General features: G+C 38.0%; 1 long non-coding RNA gene and 1 pseudogene across 1 annotated transcript; both read right to left on the bottom strand.

The window, feature by feature from the left end:
* LOC128026606 (leucine-rich PPR motif-containing protein, mitochondrial-like) overlaps positions 1 to 23,403 on the bottom strand; it is a 44,679-nt pseudogene that overhangs the window by 8,544 nt on the left and 12,732 nt on the right.
* Positions 122 to 22,730, bottom strand: LOC128026313 (uncharacterized). Its single transcript, XR_008186399.1, has 5 exons — positions 22,643 to 22,730; positions 16,154 to 16,361; positions 7,388 to 7,494; positions 348 to 438; positions 122 to 274 (listed from the first exon to the last, which is right to left on the bottom strand). It is a non-coding gene; the product is annotated as an uncharacterized LOC128026313 (long non-coding RNA).

The following is a 23,403-nucleotide window of genomic DNA, read 5'->3' as shown; positions in this document are numbered from 1 at the left end:
AGGAGGACGACAACAATAAGGACTAAATGTATCTGACCAAAGAAAATGGTTCAAATACTGAAAAGTGGGGGTTTTAAACAGCCTTTGTGATGAACAGATTTTATATTGACATTGAGTGGGTTCTTTTACTTCAGGCACCTCAAAAGGCACCTCTTTGTGTCATTGTTTTTCAGGATATCAGCAAGCAAACGCAGGGTCTTCTATCTTGGAGCCAAATTGTCCTCTTGCATTTTCATTCAAGTTGCCTCAGCCTTTTGCCAGTCATTGGTCTCCTCTGACAAGAAAAAAAAAAACTAAGTTATACTGATCCACTGTTTGCAATCCCAGCTCCAACACACAAGACTTACTGCAGAGGCGTAACAAATAGTGGTACATGTCATCTCTGACACACTCAAACAGCTTGACAGTCGTGTCCACCATGTTCTCAAGGGGCTCCATCTGGGGAAAGAGAGATTCAAACACTGATACACACTCTATTGATCTATAGCAAATCAGATTTTCAGACAGAATAACAGAGAAACACTGTTGTTGCTGCAATACATTTCTCTGCAAACTGATAGGTTGTGCCCTTAGACCAGGAGTCTGCACATGGGTAAAGAAAATGTATGAGATCTTAAATTAAACAGGTGCAAATCACAAACACTGCACTAATACTAAATGATGGGCATAAACAATCATGAAAAAGGGAATATCAATACAAAGACTAACTGGTCAAGTTTTGCCCAGGTCATATCTCAAAACGAAATGAAACGCAAACAAAATGAAAACGAAACGAAAACAAAACAAAACGAAAACAAAACAACACAAAAACAAAAGAAAACAAAAAGATAAAACAAAAATAAACAAACAAACAAATAAAATCAAACAAAGCCAAACAAACAAAAACAAAAAACAGAACAAAACCATATTGGAGGTGGTACAGACAGAATATAGATCTAGTTATACAACATGAATATTTCTGATTTAAGCAAGCACTGAATCATGATGTCCTGGTCCCCCTACAGTAAATTAGAATCTTCACACACAGAAACGTGCAAACACACACACGCACGCAGACAGGCGCGCGCACACACACATCTAAATTCACATTGTCTCTCCGCTTGCACCCGCAGTATCCAAACAGAATTACTTTGCTGCAAATCAGCCTCCAGGCCAAATGTAAAAATCACTCCAGCTTTCCTCAAGCCTAATCTGCTTAGCAAATAAGACCAAAATTGAACCGCTACACAGTCTTTTTGTGTGTCGCTATAAATGTAAGAGCAGCCCCTGGACCTGATCCACAAAGTCCTGAGGGGCAAATCTTTCCTTAAGTAAATCCAGGATGATAAGCACCCCCACTCCTCCAATCTTCCTAAATGAAAGCAAATCAACATACACTCACATTCATTTGACCCAAACACACACACTCACTACACAGCCAAAACCCGAAAACCTGGAGTCTGCAAAGACAGAGACAGACTTGTTTTTTTTTTTTTTGACACATGGACACTAAATAATACATTTGTAAATTCTTTATCAAGATTTTAGCCTTACATAGTCAATAAAAATACTAAAAAATAGAAACTAATGACCTGCTTATTAAGTATTTTATTAAGCACAAAGTTCATTTTCTACATCCTGTAATCAGAAGTTTCTAAGAGAACAGAAAATTTGTCTCAAACAATCTTACAAAAATTTTTTGGTTTTTTGGTTTGCATCACTGGTATTAACATTTAGGATATACATCTATGTAAACTTTAGAGAAAAAAACCTCTGGCAAATATTTGAGACACTTACAACTATTTTTCATGCTAGCCTAATTTTTAATGTTGGGTAACAGTAAAAAAAAAAAAAAAAATACAAAAAAAATACAAAAAAATAACACGTTCTCACCAGAAAAAATAAAAACTTGGGGTTTGTGAGTCTAATGCTTCATACAAATTAAAAAAAATGGAAACCAAAGTGTACCATATCCATGGCTTTCACAAAGTTACAGTAAACAAAAACTCCCCATTGATTCAGACCTTTGAGCAAAAACAGCCATGATCACGCTGAAGATGCCATCATTTTCTCAAACACAGGTCACACACTCAGAAACACTCACACACAGTGTGACAACCATTTTAATTACATCAAAACCTTAACCAGCATTTCACTTAATTACCACCATTATTAATAATCTGACAATTATAGACAGCACAATCACCTGACCAGCACTCCATCACTGCACTTAAAGTTTCTATTAGAGAGTGGAGTAGAGCTCTGTGTCTGCTAATGCTACTTAGATATCAGTGTTTTTAATTATCCAGCTCTGGACGCAAGAGAGGATGTGTGGAAAATTCTCCAGGGAATGAGTGGGGCTTTTGACCGGTCAAGCACAAGGATGCTCGACGAGCCACCATTAAAAATCAACTTTTAGAGAGTTTATAGTCGGGGGAATTCAGAGGTACAGTATAAAACTACTGCAATTACCAGAAGTAGAAAGATATGACGCTTTGTTTTCAAAGACTAATAGCATTTATCTAGAGCAGGCCTAATCAACTCTATACACCTTCCAATCAAGACTTAATTAAAAAAAAAAAAAAAAAAATACAGCATAGATTTTAAAATGGACACAATTGAGCTAATAGTGTGCACAAGCACAGATCAACAATAATTTGATATATTTCAAGCAGTGTCTAATCATTTTCTAACAATACTGCAAAACGTGGCACAATAGCAGCTAATCAGAGAAAATATTTTGTTTCATATAGTTGCATGAGGCTGGCATTCAGTAATAGAAACTAAGCTGCTGACAAGCAATGAGGTACAAGTCATCTTGACACAGTTATAATTAGAGGTGGGCATAGATTAATTTTTAAAATCTAGATTAATCTCACTGTGATTTTGAAATTAATCTAGATTAATCTAGATTTAAATGGCTCATTCGAATTCTGTCGAAGGCATTCAGAATATGTGTTACCCAAATAAAATTGACAAACAGTAAGTCTTTGAGAAGGGGTTTATCAAGCTAGATGGTGCATTAGAAAAGGGGCTCATCTCTTGTTTCCAAAATGTATCACAAAGTGCTTGAAAAAGCTGTAAACTAATTCCACATTGCACAAGGTGCAAACAACATTACTCCTGTTTCACACCAATGTTTAAGTTTTTTTTCAAGTGTCAAGGTACAGAAACCAAATAATAGCACTGGATAGTCTTCAATATAAAAATGAAATATACAATCAAACCTGCATTTATTCAGACACCTTCAACATTTCTCATATTATTACAGTTTTGCTATATATCTGGTTTCTGAATAATTTTTGGTTTGACTGTTAAAACTACAAAGAAATTCAGTCAAGAGCAGTGAGTGATTTTCATTTTCATTTTCTTGGATTAACATTACAGCAGCCAGTAGCTAAAGTAGGCGCGGTCACTTTAAGAGACCATGAACGCATCAAATATAATACACATCCCATTTTTTTCCTCAACTGTTTACTTTCACATAAGAAATAACTGGCATTTTTTTCGAGCATAATTTCCAAGGTGGATATTTTGACATATTTTGTATGTAGCTAGCTATTTGTTGGCACAAGAGCAAAAATAAGCAAATTCGATTTTCAAGTGTTGAGACGCCTTTCTCTGCGCGAGCCCTGGACACCAGAACACCGTGGTGTTGAATTGGGATCTTTCACATCTTTTTGTTTGTTCAAACTGCGATTGCATTTGTTCATTCGGGTGCAGGAGGAACTTCGAGGAGAACTTCGCAGAAGAGAGCTCGGTTCAGTGTCGCTGTTCATGATACGCGGCTCTCTCTCTCGTGCGCAGATAAGAGATAAGAGTCTCGCGTTAACGCAGCACGTTAACGGTGATAACGGCCCACCACTAGTTATAATATATATGCATGGAAGAAATGCCAAGCTATGTATGTATGTCAATGTCAAAATTACCAAATTGTAAACTAAAACGATGAATAATTGTTTCTGATAATTGAAATAAAGCTGCAAAAAAACATACAAGTATAAAATAAAAAAATGTTGCCTTAGTAACTAAAAGAAATGTTTGTTGAAATGCCAAAAAAAACTATATAAAAAATAACAAAATCAAAATGAATACTGAAAATATAAAAACACAGCTAATAAAAAAAAAAAAAAAAAAACTATACTATATATAAACAATACCAAAATAACACTCTCAAACAGCAGCTAATGTGTCACCTGGACAATACACTGGTTTATCAATTCGACAAATCAGTTAACAGTTAACAACATGAATAAATATTAGTATTGCCCACAAGGAAAGTGACCTTTCTTTTAATGTGTGTATTGGTTCAAAACAAGAGACAATAGTTACCTATGTACTCACGAGTTGAACAGATATATAAACTATACTGCGTGTTAGTCATGCAGCATGAATGATTTTAAACTCATATGACACTGGAGGATGTCCTAAGATGGTATAAGAGCAGTAGAGGATGAGAAAAGTTTTAGAAAAATCAAGCAAATGCTTTAAGAGGGATTTTAACTTGCATCCCAAATTAACCTCTCAAAACAATGAAAGTCAAAGCTGCTTGAGATCGCAGTATCCTGAGGTGACCACTCATAGCTTATCGGCTAAACTACTGTCCCAGAGGAATTGCTATGATCTGGTGTATATATGAAAAATGGAGCCAAATTGCATGCTCTAGATCTGCGGACACTGGATATTTTCTTGGTTAAAAGCCCTTGACTGATGCATCTGTAATATCCAAGCTTAGGCTTATTTTTCATCCATTCTGACAACGATACAACAGAATTGGCAGAGATGAGGCTTTATGATGGAGAAACACAGAGAGACAATAAAAAAAAGAGAGAAAGCTGCAGAAGCTTGGAAAAATAAAATTGCACAGAGGTGAAACAACCTCAGGCAAAGACTATGCATGATGAAGTGGCTTGACTGGCGCTGACATCTCGCCGTACTCCCACATGGCAGCACTAAGGGAATTGAGTGGTGTTGTATTAGAGCAGCTGGCTAATTGAACATCTAAATGGCTTTGTCAGAGCTGTTTCGCAGAGGAAGTGTAGACCCGTGAGATACTGCCTTCTGAAAGAACAAGACAGAACACAGCCCTAGGGATACTCCCGAAAGACCCAATCTGGACGGAGCGCTCAAAACATGTCATGCGGACAGAACGCTCACTGAAGGGCCTGAGAACAGAGACAAACTCAGTCTCTCCAGACACATGCATCAAAAATCCATCTGAAATGTCTGAAAACGTCACAGTTTTGTGACTTTCAGACAGGATGAGAAGTTCTGCTGTCGGTTCTATTTCAACCAGATGCTCATCTCATACGATAAAGAGGACAGTGTGAGAGCGCTAGAACTTTTTGCCTTTCACAATTTCCCATTTCTTCATCTGTAATAAAATGATCTAGCTGCTTATATAGCACTGATTCAGTTATGATGGCAAGAACATCTTGTGATAGTCTTGGTAACATCAAAAAGAACTGGTTGAAATTTATAAACCAGTTAGTAATGCTTAGCCACATATTCCATCATTTTCCATCTTAAATTTTCCATTCTTGCAAAAATTGATCTGTAAATAAAATATAATATTTCTTGAAACATATGCAAACTTCAAAACAAATACTATGACCAAAATAAAAATGATGATGCAAAAGCAAAATCTATTAAAAAATCTATTTAAATAAACAAATCTTACAAACAGCTGACAATATTTTAGGCAATATTATTTTTTAGATTTAATATTTGGTAGTCCAGCTTAGTAAAATATTCTATAAATACCAGTAACTATAATTCATATAGCTATATATGATATTCCTATCTCAGTTAATACAGGGGCATCTCAGAAAATCTGAATATCATGGAAAAGTTCTTTATTTTTTATAATTTAATTTAAAAAATGCAAACTTTCTTATATTCTAGATTCATTGCACACAAACTGAAATATTACAAGAGTTTTTGCTTTAATTCTGGTGGTTATGACTTAGAGCTTAGGAAAAATTCTGTATCTCAAAAAAATTGAATATTTTCCCAAAGGTTAATAAAAAAAGAATTTACAAAACAGAAATGTTCAAGATCTCCAAAGCAAGTTTAATTGTGCACTCAATACTTGGTTTGGGCTCCTTTTGCAGAAATGACTGCTTCAATGTGACGTGGCATGGAGGCGATCACCCTGTGGCACTGCTGAGGTGTTACTGAAGCCCAGGATGCTTTGATAGCAGCTTTCAGCTCCTCTGTATTGTTTGTCAGATGTTACTTATCTTCCTCTTCACAATACCCCATAGATTCTCTGTGAGGATCAGGTCAGGTGAGTTGGTTGGCCAATCATGCACAGTAATATCATGGTCATCAAACCACTTGTAAGTGGCAAGGAGGTGCATGGAGGTGCCACTGTGGACAGGTGCTAAAGTCCTGCTGCAAAATGAAATCAGCATCTTCATAAAGCTTGTCAACAGATGGAAGCATAAAGTGCTCCAAAATCTCCTGGTAGAAGGCTGCATTGACTTTGGACTTAATAAAATACAATGAACCAGCAGACCTTGTCATCTTTGACTTCAGAAACTTCACACTGGACCTTGGATTCTAGCCTCTCCGGTCTTCCTTGTTGACGGTGTGGATGACTGTCTTCTGGACAACTGTCAAGTCAGTAGACTTTCCCATAATTGTGGTTACAAGTTTCTAAACTAGTTCAAGAGGTAATCAGTATTTATACTCTAAATTAATCAAACTAATCAAGCTCAAAATGGAATATTCAATTTTTTTAAGATAATGATTTTAAAAATTTCCTAAGCTGTAAGTTAGTTTATATAAGAAAGTTTGCTTTTTTAATTAAATTACAAAAAATAGAGACATTTTCCATGATATTCTAATTCTTTGAGATGCACCTGTAAATTTCCTAAAAACATGTGTGAAAAAAATATACAAATGACATATTTACAAATAAATAAAACTACACATTTAAAAATAGAAATGTAAAATTATAAACTACATAAATTAATTCCAATTCCTATATGTATGTATATTATATATATATATATATATATATATATATATATATATATATATATATGATTATAATGGAAGAGGCATTCAGTTCTACTCTTCTTACATTTTTAGTTTCAAATGAAAATGGTTTTATCAAGCCAAAGCCTTGTAATGACAATAACTAAAAAAAGAATTCGGAATGAGTGCCAAACAATATCACAATACTTACATTTTCCAAGTAAGCTTAATGAGCTGTCTTTGTAGTCGTCATTTTCTCTTTCACACTCGCACACACTCTTTTATCCTTTGAAAAAATCATTGTACCTATTGTCTTGCATGAATGGCATTAGTGTGGCTTTGGAGCCAATCTAATTTAATAGTGTGGCAGCAATTAAAGCTGCTAAATAGCTGTGTGGTTTGAACACAATAACAGCAGTCCCACCTCAATGATTTAGCGTGCCTCCTTGTAGCGGCCCGTTTGCGGGAACGCAAAGTAAAGGTCGTAGAGCATCATCATCTCACCTCGCTCCTGACTCAAAAACTCCATGACTGTTAAATGAAAGAGAGATAAGAAAGTGAAGAAACAGTCACTTTTGTGTACTCGATGTACATGGTCTCTTTATTTTAAGCTACTCTATCAATCTCATGCAGAGTAAATGTCTTCAAAATGTCTTAGAGCAGCCCAGTATTTCATTAATCAAACTTCAATCAAGTGTAAGTGTATATGAAAAATAGAAGCTTCCCACATTCAGTGCAGGTGAGTTACAAGTATCTAGTCTTTTTTAGTTCTTTTGTACACGTGCATGAAAGTTTAGTTTAATTCTTTGTTTTTTTTCACCCATAAATTGTACATTTTGTATTTCTTTTGATCTCCACATAGTCCCAGAAGTCTGCTGATACCACAATGAAAAATTTAGATTTTTTCCTTTGATTTGGAAACATACCTGGACATTTGTACAATTAAAAATTATGCAAACATTTTTTTTTATATATTATTCTGCTACATATATAGCAAAAACAATGAATGAATCAATATATGAATTAATGACAATATTTTGGAAACATATTGTTTAAATTTAATCTCTGGTAGTACAGCTTTGTAAAATATTATATAAGTAACAATCATTCAGCTACCAGTGATACACCCACATCTCTTCATTTGACTTGATTGCTTAAATGTGATCAGATTTAACAGATGCCTTATGTAAATTGCCTCCATTGGCACTCAATGGCACACAGATCTGGACTCTTTGCTTGCCACTTCAGAGCAATCCAGAGAAGCCACAGCAACACAAAGAGGGTGAAGTCATGCAGGTATATGTACATTTACATCTATCAATGGGTTTTCCGTGGCACATACAGCGTGTTTCTCAGAGTGCCGGGTCATCGGGGGCATAAAGTGGCCCTCCATCGTAGAGGTCTCACTGCCTTGACACTTCAAATCCACTCACCCCCAAAACACAGCGCACTTAACCCCTTCACTAACCCTGACAAAGACAGAAACTATTGAAACCACCAGCATATAGGTTGTCCAACCTGCCCTTTAGTGGGTGGCACTCTTGAAAACACCGAACACACACTTTCTACATATGACCATCTCAACAGACAGCAGATCAGAACACACACAGAAAAACTACTTGTGACTAACAAGTGACACACAGAGATGTGATTAATGTGCTGTACGTGTGTGTGAGCGTTACACACCTTTCTGTAATATCTCGCCATCTCCTTTTTCCACCAGGCCGCAGATGAGGTCGTGGATTTTGGGCATCTGGTTATATTGTTTATGGACCTCCACAGTGGCATCGAATGCACCCACAAAGTCCACACTGTAGAAAAACATGACAAATTACACCAAAACAGCACTACACATGTGCCAGTATCTTCATATTGTGATTACTGCTGAAGCTTTTATCATGGTACTGTGTTTCATTACAAACTTTGTTGTTGATCTTAACAAGTTTATATAACTTTTTTAAATAACATGTATATATATATATATATATATATATATATATATATATATATATATATATATATATATATAAACATGGAAAAAATTTTAAACTAATAATAAAGTTAAATGGTCACTGTGTTAAGCACAAATATAAAAAAGCACTGTCCACAAACTACTTAGAAGTTCTTAATGTCAAGTTGTAAGTAGTTTTTAAAAAAATAACACTACTTTAAAAAAAAAAAAAAAGATCACAGATCATTTTGAAAACAACCATGCATAATTAAGAAACTAAAAGAACATTTAAATAAATATACAAAATAAAAAAAATGCATGAAATAATATCTATACATTTCTAAATAAACACTTCAGGGCAATGTGAGACAAAGGTCTTTAGCTTCTTGCAACTTCCTGTGGCTCCTGCCTTCCTCTACAGCCCCCAGTGCCCTCACCCCCAACCAGGCCGTTTGGCAGAATATGGCAACAAAATTAGATCTGCTTCCACCCATCTCTCACATCATCTTCCCTCTCTTTACCCCTTTCTAACAAAGAGCTCAGTGCCAGGGCTGACAGAGGCCTGACAGAGGAATAAAGCAAAGGAATAGACGAGAAAAACACCACTCCAATCATTCTATTGTGACTGCAGTGGCAGCCATCCAGTGATTGGGTAATTACCACGTCAATCACACAGAGGTCACAGCAGATAGGGCACCGGCAGGAGGGGCGGGTGTGGAGGGAAAGTGAACCGCCAGGGTTTTAACAGGTGTAATTTCACTAGTGTTTTCAACCTGAGAGATTATACAGTCAGAGAAGGGATATGGGCTTTAGAGAGAGGTGACCTTGGAAGGTGGGTTGAATGGGAGGAGGGACGAAAACAGGACAGTGATTGAGCCGGAACGTGACGCCAGCTCTTAGACAATCGCACTTAATTGGAATGAAGAGCGACAATATTATTCATCAAGCGGGAGTCAAGAGCCAATTCAAACACACGCTGGATGATTGCGCAATGCACTTGAGCAAGAGAGGATTTGGACAGTGTTTCATTTGATTAAGGCCCATGTAAAAAAAAAAAAAAAAAAAAAAAAACAATTTGCAATAGGAGAGGCACTGACAGAGAAACATAGTCATCCGTCAGTCAACTTTATTATTTCAAATTTGTTTTGCAATTTTTTGTCACAAATTACTGAATGTGAATCACAGGACTTAACAGCATTTCTTATTCAAAACATAATAAAGACAGGTCTCAAAAAGTAACTTAATGAATGAATGAATGAATTTCACTGTATGAGAAATAAAAATAAGTAAAATCTGTGAACAAATGATGCTAGAGAATTTCTCAGAATGAACTTCACTTTTTTGAGCCTTAATCAAGACTGACAATAAATGTATGGCTTTACAATCTGATCAACTTTTCTGTGAAAAGTTTTGCTTCTAAAGTGTGCTTGTGCTTTAAAAATAAATGACCCTTAGTTTCAACATTTTGTTAAATAAAGACAATCATAAAATGTTGCAAACAGGGAATATTTAGGGACAATGTTTGTCTTTATGGCAAAATAAGCACTTACGCAAAGCTAGTTTATTTTTCCATATTGACTAGCTAATAGTACATTATTTCATGTATTTATCCAGTTTATGATATAAACATGAAATAAAAAAAATACATAAAATATACATTTGAGATAAAATTACTTCCTCTACAGCCCCCAGTGCCCTCACCCCCAACCGGGCCATTTGGCAGAATATGGCAACAAAATTAGATTGCATCTAATTAATGTTTTTTTTTTTTTTTTTTATACCTTGCTGACTCCAAAAAAATACCTTGATGAATTTTGAACTTTAATAAGGTTAGTAAAACCTAGGCAACAGAAGGCAGGAAATGTTTGACCTTATTTTCACCTGACACTGGAGTGTTCTCAGATTATAACCACAGAAGCCAGAACTGAAAACTAGAGATGTTCCGATACCCTTTTTCTCTTCCAGATACCGATTCCGATACCTGCACTCAGGGTATCGGCCGATACCGAGTACTGATCCGATACCTGGGTGTGTATCTGTATATACAGCTGTATATACTACTAGCACTTTGTAAATTGCTAGAATTATTTTATGGTGTGCTTCAGACATATCCCTTAATAAAACATGAACAAATACATGGTGAACTACTGTATTTATTACAGTATTTTTATTATCTGACATGAATTTGACAGTAATATTTAATTTCTTAAGCTTTAAAGAACTTCAAATGCAGCCAAAAATCTAACACCGCAAACTAAAAAAGGTATTTTAGTTTTACAATATAACTGTATAAAAAACTGCAACAAATAAGTCTAGGAATATAAAATGATATATTAATCAGATAATCGCTTAACAACAAAACAAGTAAAAAACAAGCAACCGTCTAGGCATAATTAATATAATTAATAGAGACGTATTATTATTATTACTTCATAGAGACACAGCTAAATCTACTGTAGGCTACAACAGTAGCTTAATATATTATTAAGTGACAGTATATGCGTTCGTGTCCTCTTATAGTGACACACGGCAGAGACTACAAAACAGCGAGCTCCCGCACATCTGCGCCCATAACCCACAGAGATGTAGAATTTGCAGGAGTAATATTTAAATATTATTTTGCAGTTTAATATTCACAGACACTAGTATATATTCGGCTACAGTCTGGAGCCCTACGCTTAGGCTAACACGGAAGCGATTGAACGCAGCTGGGGATACCGAATATACTCAGGAGTCGGTAACTTACTACCGGTACTACAGAGATGCCGATATCATCACATTTTTTAATTTTCAGCACTGACTTGGTAGTGAAGTGCCAGTACTTGTGGCATCGCTAATCGCCGTTTTGCTGTCTGGTTGGTCCAGTCTGAAATACTGCTAAACAGCGGACATACTGCTAACCACTGATCTATAGTATAGAAGCGGCTTCACTGTCTGTTGGCAGTTTAGAACGCGATGAGCGATCCAGTCATATATAGATCAGTGCTGCTAACGCATTTTCATTTCTTCTACGCTGCTCTATACAGGGTTAACACAGCACAACTTCCTGTGTTTGCAATGCATTCTGAGCAGCGAAGAAGAACCGTGCAGCGGTTAGGCAAAGCTAGCGGCCATCACTAGGTCTTGTTTAAGAAAATGGTATCGGATCGGTATATGGGTTCATGTACTCGCCGATGCCAGAATTTGTTGTGGTATAGATGATATTTCCGATACTAGTATCGGAATCGGAACAACTCATACCGAAAACAAACCCTAACCTCAACAGAACTACTGTACAATGTATTTACTGACGAGGCTTGATGGAAGCAGAAATTCCTTGAACTACATTTATTCAGAACATCATTTGAATATGATGCGACACAGATGTTATGCTTCCCAGCCCCTCAAAGGATAACCAGCATAAAACCAGAAGACTTCTTCACAATTCCCATCAATATGAGATGAGTCGTCCACAACGGCAATTACCCCACCCCCTCCTTCAAAACCCAACTCCCCTTCTCCACCCTCGCCTAACTAAACCCCCCAAAAAAGAATTAACCATGCTGAAGGCTTCATAATTTCCCCGGATACAATTTAGCTGTCAGTGGCGCTCCGGCTTACTGCAACATGTTCCTCTTAATGTCACTAACTTTGCATGTCAAGCACTTTCCAGCCAATTAAGTTGAAGGAGAATAAAAAAGCGAATGCGAGTGCTTTGCACAAGGAACCTGAAGGATTAGACAAGAAAGCTAATTTCATCCACCCCTCTTCTGAACCTCCTCTTCTTGTGACACTCTCCCTACATCCCTGACTCCCATCTCTTTTGTTACTGAGACTGGCACCCGCGTTATCACCCTTTCCACTTTTAAAGAGAATGACTGCTTTTTAATATTTATTTTCCCCTTTACATTACAGAGAGTGTGTGTGTTGGTAGTTAGGGAGGGTTAAAGCTCAATGGTTTGACTTGGAATCGAACACATCTATCAAACACAAAACTACAAATGGCAATGATTTTTAAATGCGAACGGTCCTGATTTAAACTTTCCGGAATCCGTCCTTCCTCACTATATACATGTAAGTGATGTAGTTTAAAACAAACATCTGACAGCCTGCGACATCCTATCCCTCTTTTAAGACCTAAAAAAAAAACCTTCCAAAAAAAAGTTCTGGCAATTCCCTTTGTTAGGATGATTAGAGCCAGAGGATACGGATGGGGATGTCGTGGAGACGCGCTGATGGCTGTCAGAGTTAATCCCATTGAGAAGTGTTCATTAAGTCATTACAACTGACATGCTGACGAGACACTGACACACAGCGCTTTGTCCTCTTTAGCGCAGCACAGACCATAGAGGAGACAGAGACGGGTGCAGAGAGATGGAAGAGGGCAGAATGGAGAGAACGCTGGAGAAAATAAGAGTTGTCTACAGCAGGGCTGCCAAACTCATTTTAGGTGGAAGGCCGGATTGGACAAATCATTAACACACATGGGTTGATTTGTTGGTGTATTGATGGTGTGTGTACACATAACAAATGTGCACCACAAATCCTGTTTCAACTTTTTGCTGCTTTGACCAAAGGAATGTAATAGTAATATAATTTACTAATATCCTTTGACTACATCCAAGTACAAAATTACTGACAATTATACAAAAAAAAAAAAAAAAAAAAAAAAAAAAACTGCTAACTAACTTATAACTAGTCTGGAGTTTATATTTCAACACAGAGAATAATAATAAAAAATATAATCACTTTGATTAGAGTTTTGCTTCCAAGTCAAACTCCAAAAGTGCTAAATTAGTATGAATGTATATCTGATGTTTATCTGCCAAGAATTATTCAAAATATAATGAATACAGTCTAGTGAAGTTACTGTTAAAAGTAAACGAAAAGTTCATACTAAAAAAAGATTTTTTCGGCAATGAAAATCACAAAATATAAATATCCGAAAACAACTTTAAAAATAACAGTAGAAATGTTGCCTTAAAATAAAAACGGATTAAACCTCAATAGAAATATTTTTAAATAAATTAAAATAACTGACAAAAGAATATACAATTACTTAAACTAAAATGTAAACTGACGATAATAAAATCAAATTGGTAAAATTTATAAAAAAATAAAATAAAATAAAATAAACTGCATGTTAACTGTATATTTTTGCTAATTTCACTGTCTGTCACTAACTTTGCTTTCAGATACACTGAACACAGAGTAACATTTTACCTTGTTTATATCCAATCTGTAGAACTCAACCACTTTCCACTTCACAAACGTGAATAAATGGAATTTTCTCCCAAAAAGTCACAGAAAAAAAAAAAAGTATTCAAGCAGGCCTGGCTGATGTGAGCTTTGAGGCTCTCCTCCAATGGAATGTGTGGCTGCCAGTCACAGTGCGTGTGTGTGTGACGTGATGTAAACGTTCACGATTTATCAGAGTCTCCGCTGAGAGTCGCTCTGATCTCTCCGTATCTGCTCCTTAATAAAGCTGAGCTAAATTGGAAACCTTATCGCACACAAGGCAGCAATTAACGCTTGCACGTGCCAGTGTGGTAGTGGCACACGAGTGACAGAAAAACAAACAGTCTGGGAGGGGCACCCAGGAATCCCAAATGTGTATGTGTGTGTTGACTCTAACGCTATCAGTGAAGGTGTATTGCCAACCTCAATATCCCACAGCGGGGAGGGGGATAGGCACTTACGCAGTGCACCACATGGCCCAGGCAAATCCAGTAATTAGCACAGGGTGCATAATTAACATGCAAATTAGTTGATCTGCTTAAAAGCTGCTCTTACAAATAGACCTGAACGGATGGGGGAGGGATTGGGGGAAGAGGGGCCAAACTTTTAGAAGTTAATTCCTTTTCCCACCATGCTGCATTTTGCTAAGGTAATGACAAATTATATGAAGTGAACAGTAAGACAACAAGCTTAAAGGGGGGGTGAAATGCTATTTCATGCATACTGAGTTTTTACACTGTTAAAGAGTTGGATTCCCATGCTAAACATGGACAAAGTTTCAAAAATTAAGTTGTACGTTTGAAGGAGTATTTCTGTTCCAAAAATACTCCTTCCGGTTTGTCACAAGTTTCGGAAAGTTTTTTTCGAGTATGGCTCTGTGTGACGTTAGATGGAGCGGAATTTCCTTATATAGGTCCTGAGGGTACTTCTCCCGGAAGAGAGCGCGCTCCCGTATAGCAGAGCACTGAGAGCACAACAGACTTCACTGATCAGAGCGAGAGCGTCGCGAAATGTCACAAAAGGAGTGTGTTTTTGGTTGCCAGGGCAAGACAACCCTGCACAGATTACCTAAAGAGAAACAGCAGTAAGGGACCAGTGACGCTGTTGTTGCTGCTGCTCTCGTAAAATTACAGCCTCTGGATCTGATTCTGGATCATAAATATACGCTGAATCTGACTGTTTGTTTTGGTTGGTTTTGTCCTCACGTAATGTCACAGCTTCCAAACGCTCTCAACGCAAAAGCCTACTGGCGCTCGTGATTCTTTAGCTCCGCCCACACGTCACGCCTACAGACGCTCATGTTTTTCCGGGAAAAATCTTTCTCTTATGAATATAATAAAACTAAAGACTTTTTGGAGTTATGAAGGATGCAGTACTACTCTATAGGTACTCAAGATTAACAGGATATTGAGTGAAAACGAGCATTTCACCCCCCCCCCCCCCTTTAAGGGGGAGTGGAACTCTGCCCTTTACAATCTTGACATTGTTACTAATGTTAGTTTTTTTCAGGTTATATTCATGTAATTTCCAAACTCAATACTTGATGGGGGTCACACACTACATGTATATATATATTTTTATTTTTTTATTATTAAGTTTTTTTAAGAGGTCATCCTACTGTATAATGCTATTCACGGTTTCTTGCACCAAAACAGTAGTAATTAAGTTATACTGTACACAATCAATTTGCAACCTCTGGCACTTTTCACATAATAGTGTAGCACCATTTTTCCAATAACAGACTATTTGGTAAGTCTGCATTACAATGTGCCAGGTTAACAAAACAATCTGCACTGGAATGTGCTGCACAAACTGTAGACGTTAAGCTTAACCTTCCCAATGGATTTAAAATCTGCATACACCCTTCATCTTCTACCTTTTACCTAAACAGCAACACTGTTAACAATAAATGTCAGGCATTCTTGTCTAAAGCTGGGATCCGTCAGAAGGGTGTACAGAGTTGAAGGTGCTACACAGGAACAGTGCAAAGTTTAGCAAGTATTTAAAGTTTTACCGACTCACCTCTCCAGATAGCAAGTAATGAGGGGTGAGCATGGGTTACTGGATGGTTTGGCCAGACCCAAAGTGAAGATTGTCTCCTGGAGACGCCATATAGTGTTGGCATCTCCTTTCATCGCAGCGGTATTCATCGTGAGGGTGAGCAAACTGATTGTGCTGTCCCTTAACTGCACATCCTTCTCCTTCATTTCCTTCAGCATATCGATCGCCTCTGCATGACATCAGAACGAGAGAAAGAGAGAAACATAGATTAGACAAAATATCAGTGATGGCTAAGAGGTGGTCTGACATTTTGACTAGTCATTCAACAACCAACTCACGACTTCAACTTGAGTATGTCTCAAGTCAACTCAATTATGAAGATTTTTGAAGTGGGTTGACAATCCTAATCAGTTTTAAAGGACGAAATTTTACAAATTTAATGCTTGAACCCTCTACATGCAACGAGTTACGTGGTATGCAACAAATGTATGAAGTGGTACTCAAGGCACAGTTTCATAAATCGCAAGAGTAGTTTATTTGTATCTGTATGCTTAGCCGTTCCCAGATGGGCATGCACCAGATGAGAGAGTGCGAGAGAAAGAGCGAGAGAGGGGAAGAGGTGATAAAAACCCCCTTAGATAATTTCATGTGGGGAAAACAAACCGCTATTAAAACAACATTTTACACCCAGCGGGGATGCAAATGCTGCCGTATAATGCCAATTCGCCGCTAATTACTACTTGCATTTCTAAACGAGACTACAATTACAGAGGCCCCCACAATAGTAGGCTTTTTTTTTCACAATTCCCTGCGAAAGCATGCCAGGAAATTATAGGTGTGCGGCGAGTGCCCGGCATGAACTCAGTGGGCTCTGGTCGTGGATACACCGCAGCTTCGCTACCGTAATGGAGGCTTTTTACTGGGCGATGCTCCCATCTGGCAAAGGGGAGAGGGTCCACCTCCACAGCTGCTCTGTCACCAAGCCAGATAATTAAGATGTGTTTACGCGCTGTTTAGAGGCTAGCTAATGGGCTGATACCGATAGGGCCTGTTTGCACTGGCGATACTAATCATCTAGAACCGAGAGAGAGTGACACAGAGAGAGAATGAGGATACCATCATCGCAGCTGTGTGCATGTGGGAGTAAGCTCTGGCCAAAGGAAGTCAGGCAAACTCCCAAATTCCCAGAACTCACAGCAGTACTGCGGTTCATCTCCATTTCTTCATAGTACTTAGATAAAGTAGATCAATTAGCCACCATTTCTTGTTACCATTTCTTGATCACTTATTGTCTTCCATTGGTTGATAAACAGTCCCACTCAAAACTTTATTGGTTGAGTAATTATTGCTGTTTCAGGATACTTACAAAAGCAATGTTTCGATAATACAAAAATATTTACACTTTCCCTGGAAAGTATTAATTATATCATAGTTTAAAGGTCCCGTTCTTCGTGATCCCATGCACTTGTTTAGTTTAAAAGCAGACATGTCAAGCTTTCTATAGATTGTTTCTCTCATGTCTCTTCGTTGAGTATTCACAGAGTTACAGTTCATTTTAATGATGTGTTTGTAAATGAAGATCAGCGCAGACAAAGGCTGCAGACAGCACACCTTGTTTGTTATCTTTATTTTATAAGTGCACAAAGTTTTGTTGTTATTATGTCTGCATCCAAAAAAAAGTAGACCCTTTACAGATTCGACTGAAGCATTGCTCTTATCTGTACGATTAAAACTGAAAGTGTAATTTAAGTTCTTTTCGGGGTTATCAGGAGAAAATGACTCATAACGCGTATCCGCGTTAATCGACTCCAGAGTGTTAAACTTTAGTTAGTGTGTAATGTTGTTGTTAGAGTATAAATAATATCTGTAAAATTCTAAAGCTCAAAGTTCAATGTCAAGCGAGATATTTTATTTAACAGAATTCGCCTACAAAAAACGACCCGTTTGGACTACATTCCTCTAGTTCCTGCAGTAATGACGTCACTAAAACAGTTTTTTTTTTCTTTGGCTAACCTCCACCCACAGGAATAAACAAAAAGGGGGCGTGGTCTTGTTGCGCTCCGACAGAGAAGAGGACTAGTTGTGTTTGTGTTTGTCGCCATGTCGTCGAAACGCTGTTACAGTATTTTCATCTCTGAGTCCAATCATCTTTATTTGGCCTTCCCAGGGACACTGTACTTGGAGATTAAAGGTTACAATTTATGTTTAACTCGGTTTCCAAAAATGATAATCCACATGTAAAACTATGTGCAGCACATTTTGCTGAGGACAGCTTTCTCAATCTCAATCAGTTTAATGTTGGATTCGCACAAAGATTATCCTGAACGGTGGAGCAGTTCCCTCTTTGTCTGGAGAAGGTGTTGTTTATGGACCAGAACCGGTAAGTGTATATTATTATTTAAGTTGGTGCATTTAACAGTTTCTGTAACTTATTACACAAAGGGCAACACTGTTTAGCTTTGTTAACTAGATGGTAGGGCTGTGGAAAAAATCGAATGCAATTTTCATGCGCATCTCGTCAGTAAAGGCGTTCTGTGATTAGAAGTACATCTACAGCACATGCGTTCAGATCAGGGTTGCCAGGTTTTCAAAAAAAATCCTGCCCACTTGCTTCTCAAAACTTGTCCAAAACTAGCCCAATCGCGTTTCCAGGAGGGCCGTGTGCGATAAGCTGCTGTCGAATCACAACACAGGAACCTCTGACCCAATCAGAACTCGTTACGTATTTCTGAAGGAGGGACTGCATAGAACAAGTAAGTCATCAGCCGGTTTTTATGACAGTTAAAACAGTGGTATACAGATCAGTAAATTGTGTGAAAAATACTGTGTTTTTTTACATGAACACATGTTATATTGCACACTGTAAACATAAAGCTTCAAAAAAACCACAAAAAACGGGCCCTTTAAGAGTGTATATGTCTTTAACCCTTTCAGACAGCAATTTTATATGAGGATTTGAATTATGTAGACAACAGATTAAGTAAAAATATTAAAATTCAATAGCGCATAAATGTATAGAAATATAGTTATAGTTATTTTTCTAGCTGACTGATGAGCTTATGGACACTGAAAAGTTAATAACAATCTTTACACGTTTTCCACCATTTGAAGCTGTTGTACTGTAGGCTCTCTTATAAAAGAGCCTACCTTTTGATGTTATTTTCATGTTCATTATGTACTTCAGTAGTAAAGAGAAAGGTATGATAGGTTCACGTGCTGCTTGAATGGAGGCACTAACTCGCGATCCCACCTGCCGCATTAAAGAGCGCTAAAACTGTATTTATTGTTTGCATTTCATTACGAATTTAGAATAATTTTTAAGCTGATAATTTGTTAATTAAAAAGTAACAGAGCACAAAGCTTTTTGCGATTACTTGGTGGCAAGAGCATTTAAATAATGAAGTCCACGTTAAGAAGAAGCCATATTAGTGATGATTTTAAATGAGAAATGTTAACAAAATTGCCAATATCCACACAGCTTACAGCTTTACCAGTTGTAGTTTGTTCAAGCAGTGCATGAAATAAAACGCTGTTTTTCTGCACTTCTTCTTCAAGTTTCCATAATTTCTTTCTCTCGCAAAAACCTCAGCAAAAGCTTCACTCGTATTTTAAATATTTATGGTCGCAAATACGACCATTTTAGTCACAGTTTGGAGCCCTGAACATTTATTTTAAATTGTAACATTTCACAATATTTTTTAATACCGTATTTTTATCTATTAAATGCAGCCTCGGTGAGAATAGGAGACATTAAAAATCCTACAAACCCGCAGAGACTGTACAGAGGGAAATCAACCTACAAATACGCACTTATAGTTGCATATTAAACTGTTAATTTCAGTAGGGAAAAAATCCCTCACCTTTACTCAAAGAGTATTCCTACAGTGTTTGACCATAACAAAGACCTTGAGTATGGAGAGTAACGGTATGTGTATGGAAATATACAATGTAGGCCGACCTACAGCAACACAGTTCACTTCAGTCTCCACACACACACACACACACACACACACACACACACACACACACACACACACATACACACATACACCAAACAGAGACAACCAGCTTGTTTTAGCTCACAAATTCCAATCCGTAACTTCATCACCCTGCAATTTTTGTCCTGTTGTTATGCAAATCCAGCGCAGCACTCCGTACTGTCAGGAAAAGTGATGAGCCAAAAGGAACAGTGAACCAGGGAACAGGAGGTTCAGCAGGGTCATGCTGAGTTTTTAAGAGGCTGCTTTTGTATGATAAGGCTCTGTTCACTTATCTACTCAGTCATGCTGTTATTCGGGCACAGATCTCATCCTTTACTGATTTTTTTTAATTTTGAGGATTGTTTTATCAAGATCCCAGCAGTCAGCCGATTTAAATAGAGGCTTGTCATTTAATAAGCATTCGTCTTAAAAGTGCCACATGTTATGTGTTAACAGCTGGATATGAATTGAAGCAATGGAGGTTAAGTGGATCGCCGGAGGGCGTCGTGACAGCGATACCCACGAGGGGATTAGAACTAACAACCTCTTGATTCTTAGGCTGTCGGTCTAAGTACTCAACCATGTACTTTTCTTATGGCCCAGGGCTTTACAAGCATTGTTGTACAGAGCATATTGATGTACATTTCAGCCATATAAAAGGAGGTTATGTGCTAAATCTGTAGCAAAAGCAGAAAGGGCAGCAATTGCTTTAATTTATGCATGTAATTAATGCCATTAAAAAAAAAAAAAACTTGTGCTTAGATCTCCTATTCACTTTCTTTGTAGAGAAATGTAACTTATGCTGTTTTATAGGGCTGCACAATAAATCACATGCAATATTTTATGTGCATCTTGTCAGTAAAGCCGGTTCTGTAATCAGCTGTAAATCTCCATCACCTACGCGCTTTCGCATGGTGCAGCATTAACTACACAGAGAAGTTGTTCACTGACAAGCTGCGCAAAACATGCACAGAATATGAACATGGCTTCGCGCAGCTTTTCAGTGAACAACGACACGATTTATCATGCAGCCCTAATGTTTTAGAAGTCATAATGATGTGTACTGTATGCTTTAGAATAGACCCTAAGAAATAGTATAAAAATCATGAGTAAAGTAGGTCTGAAATATCACAGCTCAATGGTGTCGGTGCACATGCACTAGGCCATGACTCTGACTCTCAACTTTTGCACAATACTAGGACTAGGTTGCGGATGAACAAACGAAGACCGACATCAGAGTCCCAAATGAAGCCCCTCAGAGACCACTCTCTGGTCATACAGAGCACGGTTCACACATCGCTGGACCACAAACAGCAACCGAGCTGAACTTCAGCCATTTAAGAAAGCTCTGTGATGGCAGACAGCTCAAATTCTTCCCTTCTGACAGAACCACTAATCACACCCAATCAGCTGCTGGAGGTAAATGGGCCCCGACGGACGGCTAGCGGTGAAGCATCTCGGCCCACTGTCTGATACCACACACACTGAGGTAAACAAATATCACACAGCCCATTAATCCTCAAGCTCATTCCCTGGCCTTCTGCCAGCCTGTGAACCGGCAATGGCATTTTGCGAACTCTGTAACAAAAGGACATAAGAAAAAAATAAAAAATAAAAAAACAACAGACGGAGGAAGGAACAAGAGACGAGGAAAGGGTTTCAAACAAATACAAGGCCATTAAAAGCCAGGCCAGCCGGTGCACTAAGGTGCCTTGAGTCACGATCTTCAAGCGGATTGGGTTGTGGCGGTGATGCGGGCAGGCTGGGGCACTGAGGTGTGTTATGGTGAATGACAAGCTCCAAGCGCACACCGGCGGGGTAATGGCCACAGACGCGCTCTGATGGACACACATATACATACACACACACTTCCCTCATCACACACTTTCGCCTGAATTCACATGCAAATGTGCGTGTGAAATACTCAAGCACTTTCCCCACCATGATATGCCATTAGTATCAGGACGGATTTCAGTAATTCTGTTAAATTGCAGCCGGTCCTGTAATTTTCCCTCGCTCGGTGACAGGATGAGTCCGAGCGAGAGGGAGGGGGCAGCTAAAGAGTGACACGCATTGTGAAAAGAGAGACGGAGCGTGTATTTTCACCATGACTGTGTGCACAAAGCAAACAGGAAACACTTTTATTGTAATTGCGTCTTACATGAGCATGGAGAAATCCACCGTGGAATTCAGATAATGGCTGATTAATGTCCCCATGCAGATAGACAGGTGTCTCGGACCTCACTCTCGCACACAGACATGCGCACACGGCCGCTAACTGAACGCAACCTTCATGAAACTAATTAAGTGAGTGACCACCTTTTCATAATGCCATGTTAAGTAATACAAATGCTCATTGACGTCCTAAGTGGTTCAAAAAGTAAGGCACAGGTAATGTGACGGCCGACATTATTTGTGACAAACTAAACTTATTGAATTCATTAATCCGGTATGGTGAAAATAAGAGGGCATCTGTCATTATTTCAGCTGGGCCTGAAGCTTTCACTTGGGCACAGATGGGACCACTAACCTTCCAGCTTGCCATGTTTGGAAAGCACTTGGACAAAGGCCACATACTTCTGAGCATCCAGCGCTACCTCAGAGTCTTTGTGAGCCCTGAAACGGCAATAAGAAAGAGTAAACACAGGCTGACAAATTCATTTTTAAGTCACATTCTTCGTGCTACAAATAACATTTCAAAGCGATAGTTCACTTGAAAATTAAACTGTCATTAACTGCTCACCCCCTCATGTTATTACAAATCCTTCTGAATTTATTTCATTTATGGAAGAAAAAAGGTGGGGTTTTTTTTACAACTATCCTAGCCACTTTAAAAACGAAGACTTTTAAGCTCCAACATAAGGACTGTCAAGTGCCAAAATTACCATATGACTCATATAGGATTAGTGATTTTCTGACCAAAAAACAAACAAGTCATTATTCATTTTAATATTCACTCTTCTTCACTCTCGCACGTAAATGAGCACTTGTGAGAGAAATAAAGATGTGTAAATCCCATTTTCTTTTTCATCATGTGGATGGCCGGGTGGATGGCCGGGTGCATGTGCGTTGCTTACCTGGGGAACACAATCCACCAGGATGCACTACGGGAAGAAGGCAAGCCCGCAGAGGCAAGTACTTCGATACGTACCATCTATCTAAACATTGTTTCAGACCATGCATACCCTTTTATGACAACGGTAATCCCTGGTGGCTGTGACCCCTTTCAGCAGGATAATGTGCAACACAATATTAGGAAGGGGGTCATAATGTTATGCCTGATTAGTTCAG

Source organism: Carassius gibelio, chromosome A13, assembly GCF_023724105.1.
Source record: "Carassius gibelio isolate Cgi1373 ecotype wild population from Czech Republic chromosome A13, carGib1.2-hapl.c, whole genome shotgun sequence".
In the NCBI taxonomy this organism is placed as follows: domain Eukaryota; kingdom Metazoa; phylum Chordata; class Actinopteri; order Cypriniformes; family Cyprinidae; genus Carassius; species Carassius gibelio.
The sequence above is the reverse complement of the archived record's forward strand: the minus strand, read 5'-3'. Positions and strand labels throughout refer to the sequence as shown.